We start from the raw sequence: 19,634 nt of genomic DNA, 5'->3' as shown, positions 1-19,634 counted from the left end.
ACGTGTTTGGAATGAACTGCCAGAAGAAGTGGTGGAGTCTAGTACAATTGCAAAACTTAAAAGGGATCTGAATGGGTACATCAATAGGAAGGGTTTAAAGGGAGATGGGCTGGGTGCTGTTTGGTGCGACTGGATTGTCATGGACAAGTTGGACCAAAGGGTTTGTTTCCATGCTGTACCGTCTCTATGATTCTCTGACTTTAATTGCCGAAGTTTCAAATCACTCCAGGCAGTTAGAGACCGAGATAGAATTGTAAGGTCTTTTGGAGGTTGCACAGTTCAGGAGGATTGCAGGGACTTGATGATGTTGTACATGGAAGTAGAGTTATAGGGACTGAAGCTGGGAACAGAGATAGAGAGACGCGCAGGGGATTACAGAGATATGGTGGCCAGTGGTCTCTGGTGGAAGTTCCATGTAGAGGGATGGTTTTTGGAACTGTTGGACTTTAGAAAGATAGGTAGATTTGGAGGAGCTGGAGGGGTTTACAGATGCATGGAGAAATGTAAATTCATGTTGTTTGTTGTCTGCGTGTGTGGCTACTAAGGATAGCTGGTCGTGTCGTTTCGTGGCTAGTTGATGTTCATGTATGCGGATTGTTAGCTGTCTTCCTGTTTGTCCTATATAGTGTTTTGTGCAGTTCTTGCATGGTATTTTGTACACTACATTCGTTTTGCTCATGTTGGGTATCGGGTCCTTCGTTCTGGTGAGTTGTTGTCTGAGCGTGGCTGTTGGTTTGTGTGCCGTTATGAGTCCTAGGGGTCGCAGTAGTCTGGCTGTCAGTTCCGAGATGCTCCTGATGTATGGTAGTGTGGCTAGTCCTTTTGGTTGTGGTATGTTCTCGTTCTGTGGTCTTTCTCTTAGGCATCTGTTGATGAAGTTGCGCTGGTATCCGTTTTTGGCGAATACCTTGTATAGGTGTTCCTCTTCTTCTTTTTGCAGTTCTGGTGTACTGCAGTGTGTTGTGGCCCTTCTGAATAGTGTCCTGATGCAGCTTCGTTTGTGTGTGTTGGGGTGGTTACTTTCATAGTTTAGGACTTGGTCTGGGTGTGTGGCTTTCCTGTATACCCTTGTAGTGAATTCTCCATTTGGTGTTCTCTGTACCATCACGTCTAGGAATGGGGAGTTGGCTATCCTTTTCTTCTTCTCCCGTGAATCGGATTCCTGTGAGTGTGGCGTTGATGATCCGGTGTGTTTTTTCTATTTCCGTGTTTTTAATGATTACAAACGTGTCATCGACATATCTGACCCAGAGTTTGGGTTGAATTTGTGGTAGGACTGTTTGTTCTAACCTTTGCATAACTGCCTCTGCTATGAGTCCCGAGATTGGTGATCCCATGGGTGTTCCGTTGATTTGTTCGTATATCTGGTTGTTGAAAGTGAAGTGTGTTGTGAGGCACAAGTCCAGTAGTATAAGTATGCCATCTTTGTTGATAGGTTCAGCGTCCTGTTTTCTGTTCTGTATGTCCAGTAGGTTAACTATTGTTTCTCTGGCTCGGGTTTTGTCAATCGAAGTGAACAGTGCCGTCACGTCGAATGATATCATGGTTTCTTCTTTGTCTATGTGTATATTTCTGATGATGTCCAAGAATTCCTGTGTTGATTGTATAGAGTGTTTGGATCCGCTGACCAGGTATTTCAGTTTCTGTTGTAGCTCTTTGGCCAGTTTGTATGATGGTGTCCCTGGCAGTGATACTATGGGTCTGAGTGGGATGTCTGGTTTGTGTACTTTAGGTAATCCATAGAATCTGGGGGTGTTGTTGCTTTCCGGTTTCATTCTTTATAGGTCAGACCTGGTTATCTGTCCGTTTTTTTGTAGATTCCTTAGTGTGTTATTTATCCTATTGGTGAGTTGTGGTGTGGAGTCAAATTCCTTCATTTGGTAGGTGTTGATATCTGCAAGTAGTTGTTGTGCTTTTTGGATGTAATCAGATTTATCTAGGATGACCGTCATTCTGCCTTTATCTGCTGGTAGTAATGATTATGTTCTTATCGTTTCTTAGTGATTTCAGTGCTTCCCTCTCCTTGGTGTTGAGGTTATGTGTTTGTCTTTTCCTTGTTATCGGAGGTACGACCGTTTGTCTCACTGTTTGTTGTGTCTCTTCTGTCAGTCCATCCAGGCACACAAACCAACAGCCACGCTCAGACAATAACTCCGACTACATCCGACTACAATGGGATCAGATGGGCCAATGGGCTGAGAAATGGCAGGTGGAGATTAATTCAGATAAATGCGAGGTGCTGCATTTTGCAAAAGCAAATCTTTGCTGGACTTATACACTTAATGGTAAGGTCTGACGAAGTGTTGCTGAACATAGGGAAATTGGAGTGCAGGTTCATAGCTCCTTGAAAGCAGAGTCGCAGATAGGTAGGATAGTGAAGGCGGCATTTGGTATGCTTTCTTTGATTGGTCAGAGTATTGAGTACAGGAGTTGGGAGGTCATGTTGCGGCTGTACAGGACATTGGTTAGGTCACTTTTGGAATATTATGTGCAATTCTGGTGACCTTCCTATCGGAAGGATGTTGTGAAACTTGAAAGGGTTCAGAAAAGATTTACAAGGATGTTGCCAGGATTGGAGGGGTTGAGCTATAGAGAGAGGTTGAACAGGCTGGGGCTGTTTTCCCTGGAGCATCGAGGCTGAGGGGTGACCTTATAGAGGTTTACAAAACTATGAGGGGTGACCTTATAGAGGTTTATAAAATCATGAGGGGCATGGAGAGGGTAAAGAGACAAAGTCTTTATCCTTCGGTTTGGCAGTCCAGAACTGGAGGCCATCGGTTTATGGTTATAGGGGAAAGATATAAAAAAGACTTAAGGAGCATTCTTTTTTCCTGCAGAGGTTGCTACGTGTATGGAATGAGCTGCCAGAGTAAGTGATGGAGGCTGATACAAAAGCATCTGGATGGATATTTGAATAGGAAGAGTTTGCAAGAATATGGGCCAGATGCTGGTAGGTGGGACTAGATTGGGTGCGTGATATCTGGTCGGCATGGACGGGTTGGACCGAAGGGTCTGTTTCCATGCTGTACATCTCTTTGACTCTTAGAGGGGCTGAATGGTCCAATCAAAAATGATCTGTGGTTCAAATCATAACATCCTTCAGTTTCCGTAATCCATTCTTGGTTCCAGCCTGCAGGCTCTATGAATCCCGCTCCCTCTACACTTCCACAGGACCCACGTCCCTTCCCATGTTTGTACCATCCTCCAGGTTCTGCAGCCCTTCCTACCTCTGTCACATGGCCCGGACTCTACAACTCTTCCTTCCTCTGCAATGTTCCCCAGAAAGGCACTGGAGGCCGGTGGCATTTACAGAATTAGGGAGGGATATCGCGACTGGAGGATTTTGCAGGCATTAGGAATATAGGGACTTGAGGAGGTTTCACAGTTTATGAGTGTTGTAGGGACTGGAGGAAGTTACAAAGATAGGGATGGTTTCAGATTGGAGGATTCTGCAGAAAAAAAAACTTTACATGGTTAAAGGCAGGATACTTAGCAGTGTGCACGAACAGTGTGTCCCTGAAGATACTACTCAAGTTGAGAGGGTGTTAAGCAGGCATATGGTGTGTTGGCTTTCATTAGCGGGGTTTGAGTTTAAGAGATCCAGGGTTTTGCTGCAGCTCTATAGAGCCACAGTTACACCACATTTGGAATACTGTGAACAGTTCTGTTCACCCCATTAGAGAAAGGATGTGGAAGCTTTAAAGACAGGACAGACGATACTTAGCAAGATGTTGCCTGGACTGGAGGGCATGCCCATTGAAGGTAGGTTGTGGAACCTCGGGCTTTTCAGATCGGAGTGAACAAGGAAGAATGGTGACATGATAGAGTGTACACGGTAATGAGAGGTATCGATCGCGTGGATAACCAGAGACAACTTCCCATGGCAAAATGGCTATCATAAGGGGACATATTTTTAAGGTAATTGGCAGAAGATTTAGCTTGGATATCAGAGGTAAGTTATTTACACAGAGTGTGGTGGGTGCGTGGAATGGACTGCCAGCCGTGATAGTAGATTCAGACACATTAAGGGCATCTAAGCAACTCTTGCATAGGCACAGCGATTTTAGCAAAATGTAGGGTATGTAGGTTAGTTTAGTCTTCAGAGTAGGATAAAAGGTCAGCACAATATCAAGGGCTGAAGGGCTTGTACTGGGCTGTCCTATTCTTTGTTCTAAATAGCGAGGGTTATGATGGCAGGAAGAGGTTTGGGGAAGCAGGAGAGGATGGGTCTGAATGAAGAGACACAAAGAGGAGGCGTTGCTAAGGTTGTATGAGGTAACAGAGACAGAGGGTTGTGGGGACTGGTGGTGGTTTCACAGCAATTTTGGTTGGAGACAGTTTCACAGATTAGGGAGCATTAGTAACTTCCTCCAGATTGGTCAGAGTGGGAAGAGTTGTAGGGGAGGGTGATGTTACACATGTAAGAGCTGGAGAAGATTACGGAAATGAGTAGATGGATGGAGACACTGGAGGAGCTTACATTGACAGGGTGGGTGCTGGCAATGGGAAGATATCACATAGATAGAGGGTCTTGTAGGAACTGGATCGGAAGAGTCACAGGCATTGGAATGACTTCTGCAGATTGGGAGTGTTACAGGGACTGAGAGGATTGTGGGGTCTCCATAGATTGATCGTGTCTTTAAGAATGGAAGAGTTTATGTAGATACGGATAGCTTAAACCCAATGCATGCAGTCTTCATTTCAAGACCAGAGCCTTATTATCCCACATCAGCCAACGATCCCTAACCCTGCCAGCTTTTCCCTTTACCCCACTGGGGCCATTCGGGTCCTGGATTCTTGAGATCACACTTTGAAAAGCCTCCCATTTGCCAGTTGTTCCTTTTCCTTCAAACAGACTCACCCGATCGATTAGAATCATAATATGGAGGTGCCGGTGTCGGACTGGGGGTGTACACAGTTAAAAATCACCCAACACTCGGTTCCAGTCCAACCGGTTTATTTGAAAGCACTAGCTGTCAGAGCACTGCTTCTTCATCAGGTAGTTATGGAGCACAATCCTAAGGTACAGAATTTATAGCAACAGGATGGCAGTGTCATGGAATATAATATCAAACAAATTTAGTTTAAGCCTTTCATCTGTTACAGTGATCACCAGTGCTTCAAAGCGAGTTGGATTATAACTGGGCGTTGTGCAATTTTAAATTCACAGCATTGACGCCTGCCAAATCCTGCAGAATGGCCCCAAACCTGGCCCTGTTTCAGTTTTCCTCGTCAATCTGTGGACCTGCTGATCTATTTCCATAACTATGTTAAAACGAAGACAGTTGTGGGCACTGGACCCAAAGTGCTCTCTGAATGACACTTCAGTCACTTGCCCGACCTCATTTTCTGAGGGGAGGTCCAGTGTTGCACCTGCCTGAGGAGAGTAGGGCCCTCTGCATATTGATTTAGGAACCTTCCTTGGACACATTTGAAAAATTGCCCTCCGTCCAGTTTTTTTTTATACTCTAGGTGGCCCAGTCAATACAGGGAATATTAAAATCTTCAGCCTGCACTCCTCTATTATTCCTATAGTTATCTGCAATCTCTCTACACAGCTGCTCCTCTGGTATCTGTTGGGTCTACAACAGTCTACAATACAATCCCAACAAAGTGACCACCCCTCTTCTTCTTTCTAACTTCTAACCATGTGCAATTTTAAATGAATATATGTTTTAAAAATTGGAATTAACAATCCATAAATAAGAATTGATAAAAATCCAAACATTTGATCTTCAGAGAAAGACAACAGTTCACTCTCATGTGGTCTGCAGGACATACCCACAGCAAAGTGTTTGCCTCTCAATTACCCTGTGAAATGGGCAAGCCCACTGCTTAGCTCAAGGGCAGCAAGGGATGGGCAATAAAGGCTAGTCAGCCAGAGACACCCACATCCCATACCTGGTTTTTTATTAAAAACCATTCAGATTGGTCCCAGCACAGTTCCAGTGGAACAATATCCTGCCCAATCACGTTGGTAGATTTATGGACAGGGCTTTAAACTGACAGAGAGGATGCAGGGACAGGCTTCAGGTGAAAGGAGCTTTCCAAATCCAGAGAGAAAATGTGAAGCATCAGAGCAGCATGGAAATGTGACTGAAGACAACAGAAAGGAACAGGATTGGACAAAGTTTAATTAAAACTGTAGATCAGCAAATCCATTTGTGACAGGAAATTGTGGGAACGAGTAAATTATGTTTTTTATTAATGGACAAAGTCTCTGCAACAAGGTAGATGGATTTGTGACACAGAGATAAAAGGGATTTAGACACCAGAGAGATGTGGTTACAGGGCGAACAAAAGGGGGACATAAATATTCAATGGTTCACAACCTTGTGCAAACTCTGGCAAAATGGGTAACACTAACAATAATGGGTAAGAAAGGCATTACAGAGAAAGCATTTGGCATCAGATCATGAAGTAGAGTCAGTCTGAATGTAAATTCTGGCTACTACTTGCCAAGGACACAAGCAGCAGAACAGTTTTAGACACCGAACAGCATTTCATGGCTCATCACTGCAATAAATAAGAATTCATTGGAATTTTTAATAAAGGCACGGTGAACATTTAGTGAAACGTCAAAATTCGCAAAGTCTGGGACAATCACACTGACAACATTGATATTGGAAGAGGAATTTAGAGAATTTTTTCAGTGTTTCTTAGAATAACACATTGTGCAACTGGCGAGGGACGTAACTGTCTCAGAGCAATAAAACTTAGTGAATGAGTAATGTCACCTGGAGAGATCCTCTGGGAAATTGTGATAAAGTGCAGTTTAAAGAAATATAAAGGTTTAAAGAAATATAAAGTTTTAAAGTGAAACACAGAAAAGTACAGCTACAACTAGAAACAAAAGTAGCCAATTACATGAGTTGGAGAGGAGAACTGACCAAGGTAAACAGGCTGAACAGACTGAAATATGTGTCTGTAAATGAACAGTGGAAAACATTTGAAGGAACAGTGTAAAATACTCAACAAAAGGACATTCCACTGAAACAGACAAAAACTCAGCAAGAAATCCCCACCGGTCCCTCACTCAGGACAAAATGGATCATATTAGATTATGAGGCTGAGAAGATCACCACAAAGTACTTAAAATCCTGACGTGAGAGAGAGTTTGACAGTAAGTTTTAAAGGGATTGCAATGGGTCTGCTAGCAGGAGGAGGGCAATGGGAAGGGGAAACGTTGTCAAGGTTTATTGACACGATACGAACATGGAGACGTGAAGGTGCTGGAGGTAGTGAGAGAGTTACAGAGAGGGGTCAGGGTCTGAATGGTGTTACAAAGCCAGTATGAATTGCTGCAGCTGGAGGGGTTTGCAGAGGTAGGGAGAGACATATGTATTTTTATTTATTCATTCATGGGATGTGAGTGTCACTGCCTGGACAAGCATTCCTGAAGAAGGGCATGTGCCCGAAACGTCGAATCTTCTGTTCCCTAGATGCTGCCTGACCTGCTGTGCTGTTCCAGCAATAAAGTTTAAGCATTCTTTGACCCCATGCTAATTACCCAGAGATTTCTTGGGCCCTGGTGGATATATTTAATACTTTGCTGGCCACAGGTGAAGTGCTGAATGACTGGAGGATCGCTAATGTGGTTCCTTTGTTCAGGAAGGGCAGCAGGGATAGGCCAGGTAATTACAGAGCAGATAGTCTGACAGCAAGGGGAGGGAAATTATTGGGAACAATTTTGAGGATGAATCGATACTTAAAGGTAAGGATCAACTCGGTTTAGCCATCACGGATTTGGCAGAGGAAGATACTGTCCAAGGAATTCAGTTCAGTTTTTTTTAAAATGGTGCTTAAGCATATTGATGAGGGCTGTGCAGATGATGTGGTTTACATGGACTTGACTAAGTCCTTAAACAAGATCCAACATGGAAGGCTGGTCCAAAAGGACTGGGCTCCAAGGCAAGTTGGCAAATTGGATGCAAAATTGGTGGATAGAATATTTTCACCACAGGGATCTGTGCAGGAACCATTGAACATTATTAACTCAGATGTGAAAGCAGAAGTTATCAAGAGTAGGTTTGCAGATGACATGAAAGGTGAGGGTGTTGTTCACAGTGAGGAGGATGGTCTCCGTCTGCAGTCCAATGTCGATCAGATGATAATCTAAGCAAAGTTTAGGTCTGATCGAAGTGGGGTAACACTCTGTGGGAGGTACGATAAGCGAAGTACAGACATAATGAATGGTAGGTCCTTGCGGAGTACTGAGGAATACAGGGACCTTGGTGGACAAGTCCATAGATCCCTGAAAGTGTCAGCACAGGGAGACAGGGTGGGAAAGGCACCTCAACTGGGAGCGGGAGAGGGACCCACATCCTGGTGAGTGAATTGCTAGAGCTGCTTGAGAGGATGTAACCTGGTCTGGCAGGGTGTTGGACCTTAAACAGTCATAAGGCTTGAAAGAAGATTGAGGCTGGTACACGAGTTAAAGACAGCAATTTCAGCAGACAAGGCAGGCAAGAACATAGCAGGGAATGGGGGAAAACTGATGATTAAAGTGAATTTATTTCAATGCAAGGGGCCAGACAGCTAAGGAAGATGAACTCAAGGCATGGATTAGAACATGGGACTGGGATATTATAGTTATTACAGAAACACAGCTGAGGGAGGGGCAGGACTGGCAGCTCATTGTTTCAAGGTAGAGATGCTACAGGAAGGGGAGGCAAGAGAGGACGTGTGGTGGTGGGATTTGATTGCATGAATCATCACAGCAGTACTTAGAGAGGATATTCCTGTAGGATCGCCCAGTGAAGCTATGTTAGTGGAACAGAGAAATAAGAATGGGACATCAATTTGATACGATCGGACAGCTGACCCCGAATAATCTGTGGCAGACTGAGGAACAAATATGTCGGGACATCTTAAATATCAACCATAATAATAGGGCTGTTATGGTAGGGTTTTTGAACTTTCCAAACCTAGACTGGGACAGCCAGTGTTCAGGGTTTGTAAGGGAGGAATTTGGTAATTGTGTTCCAGAAAACTGCCAATAAATATGTAAATGGCCTGAAAAGAGAAAGGGGCAAAACCTGACCTCCACTTAAGAATTAAGGTAGGGAAAGGGACTGAGATGTGAGTGGGAAAGCATTTTGCCAAAGGGACCACAGTTCTAGTAGTTTGAAAACAGCTTTGGAAAAGGACAGGCCTGGTCCACAAGTGCAAGTTATAAAATGGGGCCGGACCAATCTTGATCGTATTAGCCAGGAACTTTCAAAATGTGATTAGGGAAGGGAATTATTTACAGGGAAAGGAAAGTTTGGCAAGTGAGAATATTTTAAAAGTGAGTTAAATTGTGCGATCAGCGCCAGCATGTTCCTGTTTTTGTGCAGGTCAATGCTGACAGCGTTCGGAAACACTGGCTGTCTATTGAGGGTTTGGTCAAGGAAAAGGGGGCACATGTCAGGTATAGCCTGCTGGATCAAGGGAATCCCTGAGGATATACAGGGGCTACAGGAATACACTTTGAGTAGAAAACAGGAATGGAGAAAGGCTAAATGAAATAGCCTCAGCAGAGAAGGAAAGGGGAATCCAAAAGTGATTGTATCAGTATACTAAGAGTGCACAAGTAACTCAGGACAAATAGTGTCCATTAAAGATCAATGAGGCCATCATTGTTTGGAACTGCAGGATATTTGCTAAGACCCTAAACTATTTTTTCACTCCAGAACTTCTGTGGAGAAAGACTGGGGAACTCAGGGAACAAGAGTAATACGTTAGACCACAATTGGAGTTCTCTGCAATTCCAGTCTCTCTGCTACAGGAAGGATGTTGTGAAACTTGAAAGGGCTCAGAAAAGATTAACAAGATATTGCCCGGGTTGTTGCTGAATAAGCTGAGGTTACTGTCACTGGAGAATCGGAGACGGAGGGATGACCTTATAGAGGTTTATATGAACATGAGCGGTATGGATAGGGTAAGCATTCAAGGCCTTTTCCCAGAAGTTGGGGAGTCCAAAACTAGAGGGCATAGGTTTAAGGTTAGAGGTGAATGGTTTACAGAGGGACTGAAGGGACAGCTTCTTCACACACATGGTGATGTGTGTATGGAATGAGCTGATAGAGAAAGTAATGGAGACTTATACAATTACAACATTTAAAAGGTATCTGGATGGGCATCTGAATAGTAAGGGTATAGACGTATATGGGCCAAATGCTGGAAAAGGGAATGGATTTATTTAGATCTTCTGGTCAGCCTGGATGAGTTGGGGACCGAAGGGTCTGTTTCTATGCTGTATATCTCTATGAGTTGAAAAGAGTGCATGTTATTGAAGAGGTGGTGCTGGAGATTTTAAAACACACAGGTATGGCAAGTCCCAGAACCTGATTAAGTGTATCACAGGACACTGTGGGATGTTAGGGAAGAAATTGTGGAGCCCTAGCAAAGGTATGTGTACTACTGACAGCCATGTGTGATGGGTTGGCAGGCTGGAGGGTGGCATCATGGACAGTGAAGGATGTTTTCTGAGATTACAAAGGGATCTTGATGAAGGGAGTGAATGGGCTGAAAAACTAGAGATGGAATTCAATCTGAATAAATGCGAGGCAATGCATTTTGTAAAACAAACAAGGGTAGAGCTTATATAATTAATGTTCCGGCCTCGGTTAGTGTTTTAGAGCAGAGGGACCTCCGGGTTCAGGTACATAATTCTTGAAGCTTGCATCACAGGATGGATAAGACGGTGCTTGGTATGCCTGACTATTGCTCAGTCCATTGAGTGGAGGATTTGGGACGTCATGTTGAGATTGGACAGACATTTGCGATGCCTGTTCTGTAATACTCTGTCCAGTTCTGGTCGCCCAGTTAACAGGGAAGATATTATTAAGCTGCAGGGCATTCAGAAGAGATTTACCAGGATATTGCTGGGTATGGAAGGCTTGAGTTCTGAAAAATGGCTGGATCGACTGAGTCTTTTTTCACTGGAGCCTGGAGGTTGAGACATGATGCTATAAAGGTTTATGAAAAAATGAGGTATATAGATCGATTTCATGCTAGTTGCCTTTTCCCCAGGATGGGGGAGTCTCAAGAGGAGGGGTCACATTTTTAAGGTTAGAGGAGAGAGATGTTCAAAAAAGGATATGTGGCAATTTGCTACACAGAGGGTGGTTTGAGTGTGGAATGAACTTCCTGAGAAAGGGGTTAATGTGGGTACAATTACAACATTTAAAAGATATTTGGATAAACAGGTGAATAGGAAAGGGTTGGAGTGATATGGGCCAGCAAAAGGCAGCTGGGAAGAGTTTAGTTTTAGATTATGTTGGGTGTCAACTGAAGGGTCAGTTTCCATGCTGTATGGCTCTATGACAAGAATATGGTTTTATTCCATTATTTAAAGAAAGGATTAGGGCTGGGTCCACTGATGTGCATCATCTACAGAAACGATTTGGTTGAAAATATAGGAGTGATTGTGCGAAAGTTTGTTGATGATCAAATTAATGGTGTCGTGGGCAGTAAAGATAGAGTTTAATTCAGCTGTTGGAGTTTGTTAAGACAAACCATGGAGGATGAACACAGTTAATGGAAGGCTCTGGGCAGTATTGTCGAACAGAGAGAGACAGAGAGAGAGAGACAGAGAGCAAGGGGTGCCGTTACATTGTTCCTTGGAAATGGCATCACAGGTGGACAGGGTGGGGAAAGTGGCATTTGGCACACTTGCCAACATTGGCCAGCACTTTGTTACATAGGTTAGAGATATTTGTAACATTGTCCTACATATTTCCCTTGGGCAGAGGAGGCCACGGGGTGACCTTATAAAGTTTTACAAAACCATGCGGGGCCTAAGAATGGTGAATATCCAAGGGTAGGTGAGTCCAAAACTGGAGGATATAAACGGGATGTGAGAGAGCAAGGATTTTAAGAGGGAGCTGAGGGGGAACATTATCTCGAGAGGATGGTGCATAGATGGAACAGACAGCCTCAGGCACATGGGAGAAACAAGAACAATTACAACACGGAAAAGACATTTGGGCAGGTACATTGAGACGAGAAGGTTTGAAGAGATAAGGGCCAAATGCAGGGAAATGAGACTCATTCAGTTTAGGACACATGGACAGCATTGAGGAGTTGGACCACAGGTTCTGTTTCCGTGCTGTATCACTCTGTATCCAGTTAAAGAGGATTAGTGTATCAAAATAAGGCATGGTGTAGACACTGAAGCAAGTTACAGCGATGCGGATGGTAGTCTGGAGTGCAGTACATCTCAAATATGTGGAGGGACTAATCACGAATGGAGCAGGTTACAGGGACAGGGACTATTGTAGGAGTTAAAAATGACTGAAGACACTAGTGCACAAGCCATGCATAGATAGAGTGCTGCAAAGTAGTGAGTCTTAGTACAGTATTGGAGGGAGAACACAGAACAGAAAGATCCCAGGCAACATTCCCAACCTCTCATCGGAGGCCTGCTTTAACCTCTGTTGTCCTGATGCTCACTAAGACAGCGCAGGGCTGGATTGATAACTATGAACTCCCGATGCTGTCTCAGTGCAACATAAGTTAAAGTAGACGTGGTGATTGAGCATGGGGTGTGTCTAAACTGTGCTCCCCATCCAGCACTGTATCTATATCATGTATTGTTAGCCAATGTTTGGAGCCCTCTCATTGCTCCCTGCTCTATGCACTGTGAGTGATCTTACCTCACTGCAGGATTTATTGAAGGCTCCAGATCTCCCTGCCCTTTGTCTCTCTGGCTGACCAACCATCTTCATTGAGGTGATGGATGAGACACACAGCAGTTGGGAAGTCTATTGAGTCAGTAACTTCCTGAGAACCTACAGGAGACAGAGAGATAGACAGAATGGGAAATTAGACTGATTCAGTGAGGGTTACACAAGGAGAATGGAAATGAGCCCCACAGAGATCTGGAAAATCCCAAACTCCATCCCTGGCCTGTGCTGTTGCGTCTCTCTGGAGTGGAGAATTCTGTTGGCTCAGGATCTGGAGTAACTGCAAGAGTGAGAGACACAGACAGAGGCAGCAATTAGACCCACACAGTGAGGGATACCACATGGAGAGAGACTGTGTGATATCACCGGAGTGCTGGAAGACTTCAGGATCACACAATCATGTTGGAAGAATGGGTTTAGCTTCATGTATCAGTGCTCAGAGATGAGCAACCAGTGAGCAGATGAAGTGATGGCCTAGTAACTTTATTGTTAGGGCATTTGTCCAAAACCTCAGCTAATGTTCAGGGGAGGCAGGTTTGAATCCCATCATAAGATATGGTGGAATTTAAAATCAATAATTTTAAAAATAGCAATTAACAATCCATAAACAAATATGAAACCATTGCTGATGTACAAAAATTACAATCCCTTAGATTAGATTCCATACAGTGTGGAAACAGGCTTTTCGACCCAACCAGTCCACGCCATCCCTCCATAGAGTAACCCACTCAGGCCCATCTCCCTCGACCTAATACACCTTACATTACGGGCAATTTAGCATGGCCAATTCACCTGACCTGCAAGTCTTTGCACTGTGGGAGGAAACCGGAGCATCCGGAGGCAATTCACGCAGACACGGGGAGAATGTGCAAACTCCACACATTCGCCCGCGGCTGGAATTGAACCTGGGACCCTGGTGCTGTGAGGTAGGAGTGGTAATCACTGAGCCACTGTGCCGCCCACTTGTCCTTTCGACAACGAGATCTGATCATCCTCACGTGGTCTGCACAACATCCCCACAGCAAAGTGTTTGCCTCTCAATTGCCCTCTGAAATGGCCAAGCAAGCTACTCAGCTCAAGGGCAGCTAGGGCTGGGCAGTAAAGGCTGGTCAGCCAGAGACACCCCCATCCCCTACCTGATTTATAAAAAAATCCAATAGGATGGTCCCACTGCGACAGTGCTGGGACCAGTGTCCTGGCCAATCACGTCAGTAGGTTTATGGGCAGGGCTTTAAACTGACAGAGAGGATGCAGGGACAGGGTCCAGGTGAAAGGAGCTTTCCAAATCCAAAGAGAAAACGTGAAGCATCGGAACAGCATGGGAATGTGGCTGAAGACAAGCAGAAAGGAACCGAAAGGGACAGAGTTTAACTTAACCTGTACATCAGTGAATAGGTATCTGACAGGACATTGTGGGAAAGAGTAAATTATGTCTTTTTTTTGAGTGGACGAAGTCTTATCAATAAGGCAGATAGATTTGTGACACTGATATAAAAGAGATTTAGACACCAGAGAGACATGGTTACAGGGTGAACAAAAGGTGGACATAGATATTCAATGGATCACAACCTTGTGGAAACTCAGGCAAAATGGGTAACACTAACAATAATGGAAAAACAAGGCATCACAGAGAAAGCATTTGGTCTCAGGTTATGAAGTATAGTCAGTCTGAATGTAAATTCTGGCTACTACTTGCCAAGTACACAAGCAGTAGAACAGTTTTAGCCACCAAACAGCATTCCGTTGCTCATCACTGCATTACATAGGAACTCATTGGAATTTTTTTAACAAACACATTGTGATAATTTTGGGAAACATCAATATTCACAAAATGTGGGACAGTCACACTGGCAAGAGTGATATTGGAAGAGGAGTTCAGAGAATTAGTTTTCAGTGTTTCTTTGAATAACAAATTGTGCGACTGGCTAGGGACATAACTATCTCAGAGCGACCGTTGTGTGATGAAACGTAGTGAATGAGTAATGTCACCTGGAGAGATCCTCTGTGAAATTGTGATAAAGTGCAGTTTAAAGAAATATAAAGTTTTAAAGTAAATCACAGAAAGGACAAGCTACAACTAGAAACAAAAATAGACAACTACATGAGTTGGAGAGGAGAACTGACCAAGGTAAACAGGCTAAACAGACTGAAATATGTGTCTGTAAATGAACAGTGGAAAACATTTGAAGGAACAGTGTAAAACACTCAAAAGGTCATTCCACTGAAACAGACAAAAACTCAGCAAGAAATCCCCACTGGTCCCTCACTCAGGACAAAATGGATCATATTAAATTATCAGGCTGAGAAGATCACTACAAAGTACTTAACATCCTGAAATGAGAGGGTGTTTTAGGAGTAAATTTTGAAGGGATTGTAAAGGGTCTGCTAGCAGGGGGAGGGCAGTGGGAAGGGGAAATCATTGTCAGGGTTTAATGACACGATAGGAACAGGGAGAGGTGAAGGTGCTGGAGGTGGTGAGAGTGTTACAGAGAGTGGTCAGGACCTGAATGGTGTTACAAAGCCAGTAAGGATTGCTGCAGCTGTGAGGTGTGTCAGAGGTAAGGAGGGACATATGTATTTTTATTTATTCTTTCATGGGATGTGGGTGTCACTGCCTGGACCAGCATTCTTTGACCCCATGCTAATTACCCAGAGATTGCTGGGGCCCTGGTGGATAAATATAATACTTTGCTGGCCACAGGTGAAGTGCTGAATGACTGGAGGATCGCTAATGTGGTTCCTTTGTTCAAGAAGGGCAGCAGGGATAGGCCAGGTAATTACAGAGCAGATAGTCTGATAGCAGGGGGAGGGAAATTATTGGGAACAATTGTGAGGATGAATCAACACTTGCAAAGGTAAGGATCAACTCGGTTTAGTCATCACGGATTTGGCAGAGGAAGATACTGTCTGAGGAATTCAGTTCAGTTTTTTTGAAATGGTGCTTAAGTATATTGATGAGGGCTGTGCAGATGATGTGGTTTACACGGACTTGAATAAATCATTTAACAAGATCCATCATGGAAGGCTGGTCCAAAAGGACTGGGTTCCAAGGCAAGTTGGCAAATTGGATGCAAAACTGGTGGACAGAATACTTTCACCATTGGATGTACCACAGGGATCTGTGCAGGAACCATTGCTGCTTATTCTGTCAAATAGTAACTTTGAAGTGAAAGCAGAAGGTATCAAGAGTAGGTTTGCAGATGACATGAAAGGTGAGGGTGTTGTTCACAGTGAGGAGGATAGTCTCCGTCTGCAGTCTGATGTCAATTGGATGATAATCTCAGCAGAGTTTAGATTAGATTAGATTACTTACAGTGTGGAAACAGGCCCTTCGGCCCAACAAGTCCACACCGACCCGCCGAAGCGCAACCCACCCATACCCCTACATTTACCCCTTTAACCTAACAATACAGGCAATTTACCATGGCCAATTCACCTGACCCGCACATCTTTGCGACTGTGGGAGGAAACCGGAGCACCCGCAGGAAACCCACGCAGACACGGGGAGAACGTGCAAACTCCACACAGTCAGTCGCCTGAGTCGGGAATTGAACCCGGGTCTCTGGCGCTGTGAGGCAGCAGTGCTAACCACTGTGCCACCGTGCCACCCACAGTTTAGTTCTGATCGAGGCGAGGTAATACTCTGTGGGAGGTACGATAAGCGAAGGACAGACATAATTAATGGTAGGACCTTGCGGAGTACTGAGGAATACAGGGACCTTGGTGGACTAGTCCACAGATCCCTGAAGGTGATTAGATTAGATTAGATTAGAATGTGGAAACAGGCCCTTCGGCCCAACAAGTCCACACCGACCCGCCGAAGCGAAACCCACCCATACCCCTACATTTACCCCTTACCTAACACTACGGGCAATTTAGCATGGCCAATTCACCTGACCCTGCACATCTTTTGGATGGTGGGAGGAAACCGGAGCACCCGGAGGAAACCCACGCAGACACGGGGAGAACGTGCAAACTCCACACAGTCAGTCGCCTGAGGCGGGAATTGAACCCGGGTCTCTGACGCTATGAGGCAGCAGTGCTAACCACTGTGCCACCGTGCCGCCCAAGGTGTCAGCACAGGGAGACACGGTGGGAAAGGCACCTGAACTGGGAGCAGGAGAGGGACCCACATCCTGGTGGGGTAAATTGCTAGAGCTGCTCGAGAGGATATAGCCTAGTCTGGCAGGGTGTTGGACCTTAAACAGTCGTAAGGCCAGAAAGAAGATTGAGGCTGGTACACAAGTTAAAGACAGTGATTTCAAAAGGCAAGGCAGGCAAGAACATAGCAGGGAATGGGGGAAAACTGGTTATTAAACTACATGTATTTCAATGCAAGGGGCCTGACAGCTAAGGAAGATGAACTCAGGGCATGGACTGGAACATCAGACTGGGAGTTTATAGTTATCACAGAAACACAGCTGAGGGAGAAGCAGGACTGGCAACTCATTGTTTCAAGGTAGAGAGACTGCAGGAAGCATCGAAGGGGAGGCAAGAGAGGATGCGTGGTGGTGGGTTTTGATTGCATGAATCATCACAGCAGTACTTAGAGAGGATATTCCTGTGGGATCGCCCAGTGAAGCTACGTTAGTGGAGCTGAGAAATAAGAATGGGTCATCACTTTGACATGACGGTACTGCTGACGTCTAATAATGAGTGGGAGACTGAGGAACAAACATGAGAAACTGAGGAGCTCAAAAATGGTTTGAGGAGAGCCAGGAGGGGGCACGAGAAAGGCTTGGCAGAACGGATTAGAGAGAACACAAAGGCAATTTACACTTATGTGAGGAATAAAAGAATGGTCAAAGAAAGAGTAGGGTCGATCAGGAATAGGGAATTTGTGTGTGGAGTCTGAGGAGGTAGGGGGAAGCCCTAAATGAGTTTTTTGCTTCTGTCTTTACAAAAGAAACAAACTTTGTAGTGAATGAAACCTTTGAAGAGCAGGTGTGCATGCTGGAATGGATAGAGATAGAGGAAGCTGATGTGCTGAAAATTTTGTCAAACATTAAGATTGACAAGTTGCCAGGCCCGGACCAGATCAGATTTGTCCTCGGCTGCTTTGGGAAATGAGAAATGCAATTGCTTCGCCACTTGCGAAGATCTTTGCATCCTCGCTCTCCACTGGAGTCGTACCTGAGGACTGGAGAGAGGCAAATGTAATTCCTCTCTTCAAGAAAGGAAATAGGGAAATCCCCGACAATTACAGACCAGTCAGTCTCACGTCTGTCGTCTGCAAGGTGTTAGAAAGGATTCTGAGGGATAGGATTTATGACCATCTGGAAGAGCATGGCTTGATTAAATGCAGTCAACACGGCTTTGTGAGGGGAAGGTCATGCCTCACAAACCTTATCGAGTTTTTTGAGGATGTGACTAGAAAAGTTGATGAGGGTCGAGCTGTGGATGTGGTGTATATGGACTTCAGCAAGGCATTTGATAAGGTTCCCCATGGCAGGCTCATTCAGAAGGTCAGGAGGAATGGGATACAGGAGAACTTAGCTGTCTGGATACAGAATTGGCTGGCCAACAGAAGACAGCGAGTGGTAGTAGAAGGAAAATATTCTGCCTGGAAGTCTGTGGTGAGTGGTGTTCCACAGAGATCTGTCCATGGGCCTCTACTGTTTGTAGTTTTTATTAATGACTTAGATGAGGGGATTGAAAGATGGGTCAGCAAGTTTGCAGTCGACACAAAAGTTGGAGGTGTCATTGACAGTACAGAGGGCTGTTGTAGGCTGCAGCGGGACATTGACAGGATGCAGAGATGGGCTGAGAGGTGGCAGATGAAGTTCAACCTAGATAAATGTGAGGTGATGCATTTTGGAAGGTCGAATTTGAAAGCTGAGTACAGGATTAAGGATACGATTCTTGGCAGTGTGGAGGAACAGAGGGATCTTGGGGTGCAGGTACATAGATCCCTTAAAATGGCCACCCATGTGGACAGAGTTGTTAAGAAAGCATATGGTGTTTTGGCTTTCATTAACAGGGGAACTGAGTGTAAGAGTCGTGAGATCTTGCTGCAGCTCTATAAAACTTTGGTTAGAATACTGCGTCCAGTTGTGGTCGCTCTATTATAGGAATGATGTGGATGCTTTGGAGAGGGTTCAGATGAGGTTTACCAGGATGCTGCCTGGACTGGAGGGCTTATCTTATGAAGAGAGGTTGACTGAGCTCGGACTCCTTTCATTGGAGAAAAGGAGGAGGAGAGGGGACCTAATTGAGGTATACAAGATAATGAGAGGCATAGATAGAGTCAATAGACAGAGACTATATCCCAGGGCAGAAATGACTAACACGAGGGGTCATAGTTTTAAGCTGGTTGGAGGCAAGTATAGAGGGGCTGTCAGAGGCGGGTTCTTTACACAGAGAGTTGTGAGAGCATGGAATGCGTTGCCAGCAGCAGTTGTGGAAGCAAGATCATTGGGGACATTTAAGAGACTACTGGACATGCATATGGTCACAGAAACTTGAGGGCGCATACATGAGGATCAGTGGTCGGCACAACATCTGTGCTGTACTGTTCTATGTTCTATGTTCTAAATATCTCGGGAGATCTTAAATACCAATCATCATAATAGGGCTGTTATGGTAGGGGGTTTTGAACTTTCCAAACCTAGACTGGGACTGCCAGTGTTCAGCGTTTGCAAGGGAGGAATTTGGTAACTGTGTTCCAGAAACTCCCAATCAATATGTAAGTGGCCTGAAAAGAGAAACAGCAAAACCTGACCTCCCCTTGGGAAATAAGGTAGGGAAAGGGACGGAGGCTTAGTGGGAAAGCATTTAGCCAAAGTGACCACAGTTCTATTAGTTTGAAAATAGCTTTGGAAAAGTACAGGCCTGGTCCACAAGTTCAAATTATAAAATGGGGCCAGATCAATCTTGATCGTATTAGCCAGGACCTTTCAAAAGGTGATTGGGGAGTCTATTTGCAGGGAAAGGGAAGTCTGGCAAGTGAGAATATTTTAAAAG

The 19,634-nt window shown here is 44.7% G+C and overlaps 1 long non-coding RNA gene across 1 annotated transcript in view; it reads right to left on the bottom strand.

Annotated features, from left to right (window-relative positions):
• The window catches only part of LOC148149537 (uncharacterized), a 56,093-nt gene that overhangs the window by 6,252 nt on the left and 30,207 nt on the right, over positions 1–19,634 (bottom strand). The window contains exon 4 of the long non-coding RNA XR_015757804.1: positions 12,642–12,776. This is a non-coding gene — a long non-coding RNA (uncharacterized LOC148149537). The remainder of the gene's footprint in view (positions 1–12,641; positions 12,777–19,634) is intronic.

The sequence above is a fragment of the Chiloscyllium plagiosum genome, unplaced genomic scaffold (assembly GCF_037043375.1).
Source record: "Chiloscyllium plagiosum isolate Xiang-an unplaced genomic scaffold, Cpla_swu_hap1 HiC_scaffold_8, whole genome shotgun sequence".
In the NCBI taxonomy this organism is placed as follows: Eukaryota; Metazoa; Chordata; class Chondrichthyes; order Orectolobiformes; family Hemiscylliidae; genus Chiloscyllium; species Chiloscyllium plagiosum.
This window is presented reverse-complemented; position numbering and strand designations above follow the sequence as displayed.